Below are 11549 nucleotides of genomic sequence, written 5' to 3' on the forward strand. Positions count from 1 at the left end.
ATGTTTGATTTAATTTTCCGATTTTATTACATGTGGCTTTTAAGAAATACAAACATTATGGTATTGTATGTTAAATTTGTTTGGCAGAGGCAGTTCTACAATTAAGACCCCTGTCACACATAGGCCGACTGAGGCTGAACGGCATTGGAATGACACATCCAGACACAGTAAGGAAGTGTTGAGGTGCGGTCTGAAGATGGACAGACAGCAGTCTCAGAGCAGTCCCATTGCTGGTCCCATTTTCTCGGTTGTCCTGAGTGTGTTACGCAGTATCTGATCGCAATCTACATATTCTGACAGCATCATAACAGCATTTGAAATGATCTGATCAAGGTTGATTGAGCTGTGAAATGGAACGGTCACAGCAAAGCCTGCCAGCATGTCCTGCTTGGGCCACGTATGTCCACTTCCACTGGACCCCGGCCAAGGAGGGCAAAGGAAATGTTGATATGTAATAACATGTATGTGGCACGCATTCATCATGTGCAGTGGATGTGAACAGCGCCATGGGCGCAATTTGGTGGGGGATAGGGTGGACATGCCCCCCCCACCTTTTCAACCTGACATATACAGTATGTGTGTACTTGACACATGCTATGCCAGTCTTATGTGCAAACCATGTCAGTCTTATGTGCAAAACCTTGTCAGAATAGTATCTTTGTTTCTGCAAGTTTGTATTTTTAGCAGCATTAACTTGTTTACAACACCTGTTTCTTGTTTGTCACATTCGGAGTTTTCTGGGACTGCATTTGCCCAGATTTTAAACCAAAAAAAGTTGCCTCTAGGGACTAGTGTCTACACATAAGTATCAATGGACCATATGCTAATTTATTAAATTCTGAAAGTTAGAAAAGGAAATCAGAAAAGCTATCTGGGACCTCAGAAAGCCCATCTGCAGTTATTGCTTGATCTCCAAAAAAAAAAATCAGTCTATGCAAGCGAACTTATGTTCAGTATGAGTGCTGTCATTAGTGCCACTTCAAAAATTAAATTCATGATAAGTAATTTATCCTAAACTTATGATCTGTTGTTTTTTCAAACTTATGCAAAAACAAATCTTGAAAAAAAAAAATACAGTATGCGATTGTTAATAATTATTAAGAGCCTGTTCTTTCATATTTATGAATACATTTTACCACATTGCAGTTGTTTTTTTAATGAAAACTCAACCTATCATTCTTTTTTATTTCTACACATGTGGTGATACCTTATTTACACCAGGATGTTAATAAAATCAATGCTGGCTATTCTCAGAATAAAGTACTTATATCCACAGTTTCAAATTGCATAAGTCAAATGGTGCCCACTTTATGGTCTTCTCAAAACATTAAAATTACTGTTCTGGATGCTCAGAATGCATCTGAGCTTATCTAGAAACCGTTGGATTCAGGGGGCCTAAAGCGGCCCCCAGACCCCGGACCTGTGGGCTTTGGCCCTGCTGGCCTCGCACTTTGTCCCCCCCAATTTCTAGTTCTAAATTGCGCCCTTGAGCAGCGCATATTCAAACCAAAAACATCGTGCCACTGTTGGTCAATGCATCACACAGCACACACTGCGGTGGATCTGAACAGGCTGTTATAGCCATAATAGATCTTACAGTACAAATATATTTCCATTGGTTCTTGTGAGTGACATAAATAATGTGAAATATTGTGCCCATCATAACTGTGACACCACGGGCAGGTGTCCCCCACCGCTGTCTCATGCGCATTAGTGTGTCATTGCATGCATCAGAGGCTTGGAGCTGAATGATCTCACCACTGTAATATACATATTATTACTTGATCACCATCTGACTCTGTAGGAGGTATGACATGGTATTGTTTCGCCAGGCCATGACAACATTATTAAACATGAATCTTACCACCAGTATGGCCCCAGGAGCATTTCACAGTGCAGGGTGGACAGGAGCCAGGGACCACAACCTGTGGTGAAAAGCCTCTCATCTGGCTGTTGTGTGCTGGAAACAACTACAGCATTAATGAATCCCATGCACCAATCATGTGCACTGATAATCCAACCAGACATCACGGTGTACAGTTGCGTTGTGCTGCTTATGCTGACGTGAGGAAAAAGAACAGTAATTAAATTTTGCTGGAAAGGCTGCATCTGACAAATGGTGTGTGCATGGGAAGCTTGGTCCACTGCCAGCAAACTTTAGCAGTAAAAGGTGTCCTTGGCTGACAGCAGCACACACACACACAGCTGAGTGATCATTTCATCACATATTCTATGCACGCACACATGTGTGGTCACCTGCTGTGAGGTCAGAGAGCACTGGCAAAGAGAGGATAAGTGAAGATGTGATTGTGTTCGTTGTACTCCAATGTCCAGTACCGGCAGATCCTGTTCAAAGGAAAAACAGAGCACTGGCTCCCACTCCGGTCCCATGTTTGCCATCTAGACGTGTGGACATCGGGCAGTCTTCAGCCCTTTTATGGCAGTCTGACAGCCGTCTGTGTTACCTAACTTTTGCCTATATACAGTACACTTTGGACGGAATCGTGCGGGTGTGAACGAGGCGGTCTGCATGGGATCCGGCCACAGTCTACATGCCTCTTTCCCTCCTCACTGTGTCTAGATTATGGCCATTTTTGCTGTGTCTGGCTGGTTCCTGCACATTCTTACTATGTGTGATAAGGGTCTAAAACACAGATGAATAGAATTATGTCCCAGCAACTGCAAACAGAAGAAAGGTCAGTTAGAACTAATATTTTAAAATAACATACATTTCCTGTTGGTCATGCATTGATGACTAAGGTGTGGACCAGTATGCTTCTTATTAGGGATAAAAGTGTTACTAATTAGGCAAATCTGAATAAAAGCTTTAAATCTGAGTCATTCTGGTCAAATTCACACTACACTACATTTCTTAAAAACTGAATGTCTGTGCAAGAAGGAGAGTAGTGAAGGAAGCCACAAGACACCGTGACTTTGAAGGAGTTGTTAGCATCTCTATAAATAGAGAAACTTTGCACAATGCAGCTTTTGGCTGTTGCACCACAAGCACACTTCATTGTGGGGTGGCAGAGTGAAGGACTTTCTGCAAAAGGTTTGAAATTTCAACTACAATTTGCCAGAAGGCACATGGGAGACAGAAGCCTAGATTTGGTCTGTTTTCTTGTGTGATTTTTTTTTTCTCTGTTCGACTCCACCTACGTATCCAAAGCTATGATTGGTGGTACAACACACAAACGTTGCACAATGGATGGTTTTTCCAACGATAACTACGGAACACTGTTACTCCTTCAGAGTTGTCTGGGTGGCTTCCCTCACTACTCTCTTTTATGCACAATCACTGTTTTTCAGAACAGCTTACTCCAGATACCTTTACCGTGCAGTATTGTACTGTTTGCTCATAGCCAATGTAAATAAAGTCCAAGACATATTCCAAGACTTTGCAATGTTCATGTATCCACCATCTACTTGCCTAAAAGTGTGTGTGTGTTTTTTGTTTTTTGTTTTGTTTTGTTTTTTTTTTGGGGGGGGGGGGGGGGTGAGTGGTGGTATAAAATTACTGATTTACATTAACAGGAATACAACCCCAATTCCAATGAAGTTGGGACGTTGGGAAAATAAAACAGCGTACAATGATTTGCAAATTGAATACACCACAAAGACAAGATATTTACTGTTCACACATTTTCAATGGGTAACAGGTCTGGACTGCAGGCAGGCCAGTCTAGTACCCGCACTGTTTTACCACGAAGCCACGCTGTTGTAACATGTGCAGAATGTGGCTTGGCATTGTCTTGCTGAAATAAGCAGGGACATCCCTGAAAAAGACGTTGCTTGAATGGCAACATGTGTTGCTCCAAAACCTGGATGTACCTTTTAGGATTGTTGGTGCCATCACGGATCTGTAAGTTGCCCATGCCATGGGTACTGACACACCCACATAACATCACAGATGCTGGCTTTTGAACTTTGCACTGGTAACAATCTGGATGTTTTTTTTCCTCTTTTGTCTGGTCTGATTTCCAAAAACAATTTGAAATGTGGACTCATCAGACCACGGCACACTTTTCCACTTTGCATGTGTCCATTTCAAATGAGCTCGGGCCCAGAGAAGGCAGCAGCGTTTCTGGATGTTGTTGATGCATGGCTTTTGCTTTGCATGGTAGAGTTTTAACTTGCACTTGTAGATGTAGTGACAAACTGTGTTAACTGACAATGGTTTTCTGAAGTGTTCCTGAGCCCACGTGGTAAGATCCCTTACACAATGATGTCGGTTTTTAAATCAAATCAATTTTATTTATATAGCGCCAAATCACAACAAAAGTTGCCCCAAGGCGCTTTATATTGCAAGGCAAAAGCCATACAATAATCACAGAAAAAGCCTAACGGTCAAAACGACCCCCTATGAGCAAGCACTTGGTGACAGTGGGAAGGAAAAACTGCCTTTTAACAGGAAGAAACCTCCAGCAGAACCAGGCTCAGGGAGGGGCAGTCTTCTGCTGGGACTGGTTGGGGCTGAGGGGAGAGAATCAGGAAAAAGACATGCTGTGGAAGACAGCAGAGATCAATCACTAATGATTAAATGCAGAGTGGTGCGTACAGAGCAAAAAGAGAAAGAAACACTCAGTGCATCATGGGAACCCCCCAGCAGTCTAAGTCTATAGCAGCATAACTAAGGGATGGTTCAGGGTCACCTGATCCAGCCCTAACTATAAGCTTTAGCAAAAAGGAAAGTTTTAAGCCTAATCTTAAAAGTAGAGAGGGTGTCTGTCTCCCTGATCCGAATTGGGAGCTGGTTCCACAGGAGAGGAGCCTGAAAGCTGAAGGCTCTGCCCCCCATTCTACTCTTAAAAACCCTAGGAACTACAAGTAAGCCTGCAGTCTGAGAGCGAAGCACTCTATTGGGGTGATATGGTACTAAGGGGTCCCTAAGATAAGATGGGACCTGATTATTCAAAACCTTATAAGTAAGAAGAAGAATTTTAAATTCTATTCTAGAATTAACAGGAAGCCAATGAAGAGAGGCCAATATGGGTGAAATATGCTCTCTCCTTCTGGTCCCCGTCAGTACTCTAGCTACAGCATTTTGAATTAACTGAAGGCTTTTCAGGGAACTTTTAGGACAACCTGATAATAATGAATTACAATAGTCCAGCCTAGAGGAAATAAATGCATGAATTAGTTTTTCAGCATCACTCTGAGACAAGACCTTTCTAATTTTAGAGATATTGCGCAAATGTAAAAAAGCAGTCCTACATATTTGCTTAATATGCGCATTGAAGGACATAAACTGATCAAAAATGACTCCAAGATTTCTCACAGTATTACTAGAGGTCAGGGTAATGCCATCCAGAGTAAGGATCTGGTTAGACACCATGTTTCTAAGATTTGTGGGGCCAAGTACAATAACTTCAGTTTTATCTGAATTTAAATGCAGGAAATTAGAGGTCATCCATGTCTTTATGTCTGTAAGACATTCCTGCAGTTTAACTAATTGGTGTGTGTCCTCTGGCTTCATGGATAGATAAAGCTGGGTATCATCTGCGTAACAATGAAAATTTAAGCAATGCTTTCTAATAATACTGCCTAAGGGAACCATGTATAAAGTGAATAAAATTGGACAACAGGACAAGCACAGAGATGAGTCCACTGTCTGAGGCCATAAGAAGATCATTTGTAACCTTCACTAATGCTGTTTCTGTACTATGATGAATTCTGAACCTGACTGAAACTCTTCAAATAGACCATTCCTCTGCAGATGATCAGTTAGCTGTTTTACAACTACCCTTTCAAGAATTTTTGAGAGAAAAGGAATGTTTGAGATTGTCCTATAATTAGCTAAGATAGCTGGGTCAAGTGAGGCTGTTTAAGAATGGTTTTAATTACTGCCACCTTAAAAGCCTGTGGTACATAGTCAACTAATAAAGATAGACTGATCATATTTAAGATCGAAGCATTAATTAATGGTAGGGCTTCCTTGAGCAGCCTGGTACGAATGGGTCTAATAGACATGTTGATGGTTTGGAGGAAGTGACTAATGAAAATAATTCAGACAGAACAACGGAGAGGAAAGAGTCTAACCAATACCAGCATTACTGAAAGCAGCCAAACATAACGATATGTCTTTGGGATGGTTATGAGTAATTTTTTGTCTAATAGTTAAAATTTTATTAACAAAGAAAGTCATGAAGTCATTACTAGTTAAAGTTAAAGGAATACTCGGTTCAATAGAGCTCTGACTCTTTGTCAGCCTGGCTACAGTGCAAAAAAGAAACCTGGGGTTGTTCTTATTTTCTTCAATTAGTGATGAGTAGTAAGATGTTCTAGCTTTATGGAGGGCTTTTTTATAGAGCAACAGACTATTCTTCCAGGCTAAGTGAAGATCTTCTAAATTAGTGATACGCCATTTCCTCTCCAACTTACGGGTTATCTGCTTTAAGTTATGAGTTTGTGAGTTATACCACGGAGTCAGGCACTTCTGATTTAAGGCTCTCTTTTTCAGAGGAGCTACAGCATCCAAGGTTGTGCTCAATGAGGATGTAAAACTTTTGACGAGATACTCTATCTCACTCACAGAGTTTAGGTAGCTACTCTGCACTGTCTTGGTATATGGCATTGGAGAACATAACAAGGAAGGAATCATATCCTTAAACCTAGTTACAGCACTTTCCGAAAGACTTCTACTGTAATGAAACTTATTCCCCACTGCTGTGTAGTCCATTAAAGTAAATGTAAATGTTATTAAGAAATGATCAGACAGAAGGGGGTTTTCAGGGAATACTGTTAAGTCTTCAATTTCCATACCATAAGTCAAAACAAGATCTAAAGTATGATTAAAGTGGTAGGTGGACTCATTTACATTTTGAGCAAAGCCAATTGAGTCTAATAATAGATTAAATGCAGTGTTGAGGCTGTCATTCTCAGCATCTATGTGGATGTTAGAATTGCCCACTATAATTATCTTATCTGAACTAAGCACTAAGTCAGACAAAAGGTCTGAAAATTCACAGAGAAACTCACAGTAACGACCAGGAGGACAATAGATAACAACAAATAAAAGTGGTTTTTGGGACTTCCAATTTGGATGGACAAGACTAAGAATCAAGCTTTCAAATGAATTAAAGCTCTGTCTGGGTTTTTAATGCAGTGCTGCCTGAGGGATCAAAGGTCATGGACATTCAATGTTGTTTTTTGGCCTTGCCGCTTACATGTTGAAAGTTCTCCAGATTCTCTGGACTGTAGATGATGGAATCCCTAAATTCCTTGCAATTGAACATTGAGAAACATTGTTCTTAAACTGGTGACCTATTTTTCATACAGTTGTTCACAAAGTAGTGATCCTCACCCCATCTTTGCTTGTGAATGGCTGAGCCTTTTGGGGATGCTCCTTTTATACCCAATCATGACACTCACGTGTTTCCAATTAGGTGTTCTTTTAGCATTCATCAACTTTCCCAGTCTTTTGTTGCCCTGTCCCAACTGTTTTGAAAAGTGTTGCAGGCATCAATTTTCAAAATGAGAAAATATTTGCACATAAACAACAAAGTTTATCAGTTTGAACATTAAATATCTTGTCTTTGTGGTGTATTCAATTGAATATAAGTTGAAGAGGAATGCAAATCATCATATTCTGTTTTTATTTACATTTTACACAATGTCCCAACTTCAGTGAAATTGGGGTTGTATTTAATTTGTCTATTATGGGGACTGAAAATGAAGGCCCTATGTATTCAAATGGATGTAATTCCTATACAGTTAATTCCATATGTTTGTTAAGCCCCTTGAATTTAAGATGAAACGCTACACTACAAGTACATCTTGAATGTTTCATTTCAACTTTGGTGTGGTGGTTTACAGAGCCAAAAGTGTAAACGTTTGTGCCAAAAGAATTCTGTCCAATTACTTGTGGACATGGCTGTGTCTCCTCTTTTGTGGAAAGAACAAAGTAGCCACTTTGTCACTGTTTATCTTCAGGGTTTCACTCAAGTCTCAGTGTGTTTTTACAATGTGGATTTTGGTTATCTAAAAAAAAAAAATCCTATTTTCTCTCTGTGTTACAGTACGTGACTTCACCAGCAACTATTGTTGCAGTTTTCCATATTATATTGCCATGAAACACTGAAGGGTTTGATTAACACACTGAGATGTAATAAAACAGCTCTTGTGAATCCACTCCAGTTTTGTTCATTCAGTATCACTTTTCAATTTGCTAAATGCAGAACGTCAAGTCTGGATGCTGATGTTATCTACCCATTGAAGCTGCATACATAAATACAGTCCATCCAGCTGGAAGATTCTCCTTTAAAGTCTCGTTGAAGGTTTTATTCAGTGAGAAAAACAAATCATTCCATTACTTTTTCTCTGAAAGATCTTATTCCGTGCATGCATTTCATTACTTCAAGGTCTGTCTGTCTGTCTGTCTGTCTGTCTATCTATCTATCTATCTATACTCAACAAAAATATAAACGCAACACTTTTGGTTTTGCTCCCATTTTGTATGAGATGAACTCAAAGATCTAAACCTTTTTCCACATACACAATATCACCATTTCCCTCAAATATTGTTCACAAACCAGTCTAAATCTGTGATAGTGAGGACTTCTCCTTTGCTGAGATAATCCATCCCACCTCACAGGTGTGCCTTATCAAGATGCTGATTAGACACCATGATTAGTGCACAGGTGTGCCTTAGACTGCCCACAATAAAGTCCACTCTGAAAGGTGCAGTTTTATCACACAGTACAATGCCACAGATGTCGCAAGAATTGAGGGAGTGTGCAATTGGCATTGCTGACAGCAGGAATGTCAACCAGAGCTGTTGCTCATGTATTGAATGTTCATTTCTCTACCATAAGCCGTCTCCAAAGGCTTTTCAGAGAATTTGGCAGTACATCCAACCAGCCTCATAACCGCAGACCACGTGTAACCACATCAGCCCAGGACCTCCACATCCAGCATGTTCACCTCCAAGATCGTCTGAGACCAGCCACTCGGACAGCTGCTGAAACAATCAGTTTGCATAACCAAAGAATTTCTGCACAAACTGTCAGAAACCGTCTCAGGGAAGCTCATCTGCATGCTCGTCGTCCTCATCAGGGTCTCGACCTGACTCCAGTTCGTCGTCGTAACCGACTTGAGTGGGCAAATGCTCACATTCGTTGGCGTTTGGCACGTTGGAGAGGTGTTCTCTTCATGGATGAATCCCGGTTCACACTGTTCAGGGCAGATGGCAGACAGCGTGTGTGGCGTCATGTGGGTGAGCGGTTTTCTGATGTCAGTGTTGTGGATCGAGTGGCCCATGGTGGCGGTGGGGTTATGGTATGGGCAGGCGTCTGCTATGGACGAAGAACACAGGTGCATTTTACTGATGGCATTTTGAATGCACAGAGATACCGTGACGAGATCCTGAGGCCCATTGTTGTGCCATACATCCAAGAACATCACCTCATGTTGCAGCAGGATAATGCACGGCCCCATGTTGCAAGGATCTGTATCACAATTCTTGGAAGCTGAAAATGTCCCAGTTTTTGCATGGCCGGCATACTCACCGGACATGTCACCCATTGAGCATGTTTGGGATGCTCTGGACCGGCGTATACGACAGCGTGTACCAGTTCCTGCCAATATCCAGCAACTTCGCACAGCCATTGAAGAGGAGTGGACCAACATTCCACAGGCCACAAATGACAACCTGATCAACTCTATGTGAAGGAGATGTGTTGCACTGCATGAGGCAAATGGTGGTCACACCAGATACTGACTGGTATCCCCCCCAATAAAACAAAACTTCACCTTTCAGAGTGACCTTTTATTGTGGGCAGTCTAAGGCACACCTGTGCACTAATCATGGTGTCTAATCAGCATCTTGATATGGCACACCTGTGAGGTGGGATGGATTATCTCAGCAAAGGAGAAGTGCTCACTATCACAGATTTAGACTGGTTTGTGAACAATATTTGAGGGAAATGGTGATATTGTGTATGTGGAAAAAGTTTTAGATCTTTGAGTTCATCTCATACAAAATGGGAGCAAAACCAAAAGTGTTGTGTTTATATTTTTGTTGAGTGTATCTATCTTCCACAGTATGTCACGTTTTTTTTTTGCTTGTTTGTTTTTTAATCTTTGGGAGGTCCTGTGACGTGAAGTGGGTGACACTGGCCGACGTAGAAGATTCACAAAAATCTCTGTGAAACACTGGCAAATGTGCACTCTAGGGGTCCAGCTTTCCTGTCTGCTGATCGCTGACTCAACATTTGAGCCGTCATATGATGTAACGTATATAAACTTGACATATCTCTGAGATTACGTCACTTCCTACCGGTGCATCTTTGTGACAGATTCGACACATTCCTTCACATTTCTTCATATTTCTACATATGTCTTGCCATCTAGATGTTTGAACATCGGGCAGTCTTCAGTGCCACATAAGCCCATAACTTCTCCTGGGTTGTCTGGGTGTCTTGGTGGCTTTCCTCACTCTTCTCCATCTTGCACAGTCACTCAGTTTTTGAGAACTGTCTACTCCATGTAGATTTACCATAAAGTGCCATACTGTTTGTATTTCTTTATAATTAATGTAAATAAAGTCCAAGACATATTCAGTGGCAGCTTTACCATCAGACAGCCTCATCCACAACTACCACAAAAGACTCCAAGCTGTCAGTGATGTTAAAGGGGGCAACACACGGTATTAAGAAAAGCAGTATGTAAACTTTTGATCAGGGTCATTTGGGTAGTTTGTGTTGTCATTATGATTTCAAAAGAGTAAACACAGTTGTTTGACAATAAATGGCTTCACCCAACCACTAACCATGAGTGAAAAAAAGTTTTTTGTGTTATCATTCATATTCTCTGAAAAATGGCCAAAAAAAAAAAAAAAAAAACTGCCAGGGTATGTAAACTTTTGAGCACAACTTTACCCGTTGTCTACATACAGTTTGGATGCTATCATGCAGGTCTGGATGAGGTAATCTGGCTGCATTCTAACACTGCTGACCACGCCTCTTTCCTTCCCGACTGCGTCCGATTATTGTAATATTTACCGTTTCGGCCTGGTGCCTGCACATTCTTGCTATGAGTGATGGGGGCTTAAGATCCAGCCTTTTAAGTGACTTCCTGGACTCAGCCATCAGAGATTTCACTGAATGCAGTAAAAGTGTAGAAATTTTGGAGAGATTTCGTTATCTCAGTAGTAACATTCATGTCTCTGACTCTACAAACTTTAAGGTCAACAGACACCTAGGAAGTGCTTACAGAGCCATGAGATCCCTTGACAGAGGTGTTTTGAAATACTGATACCTTTTCAGAAGAATGATGGTCCACACTTTTAGGATCCTGGTCCTAATGAAATGTCTACATTAACCAGTGACCTAAGGCAATCCCTGAGCATATCTGATGCTAGGTCTCTTCCTTCAGAGGATCCTTGTTGACTGCAAGAATGGCTTAGTGTCAAGTCAGTGATTAGTCGGTGAGTGACTCAGATGATATGTACCACTTAAATTAGGAGGGAACATCAGCTATGACATTTTGGCCATGTGATGTGTTTTTCTGGGCATGATACAGGATGTTAGGTGCCTGAGTGTTGAGGACCC

This window comes from Thalassophryne amazonica, chromosome 14, assembly GCF_902500255.1.
Source record: "Thalassophryne amazonica chromosome 14, fThaAma1.1, whole genome shotgun sequence".
In the NCBI taxonomy this organism is placed as follows: domain Eukaryota; kingdom Metazoa; phylum Chordata; class Actinopteri; order Batrachoidiformes; family Batrachoididae; genus Thalassophryne; species Thalassophryne amazonica.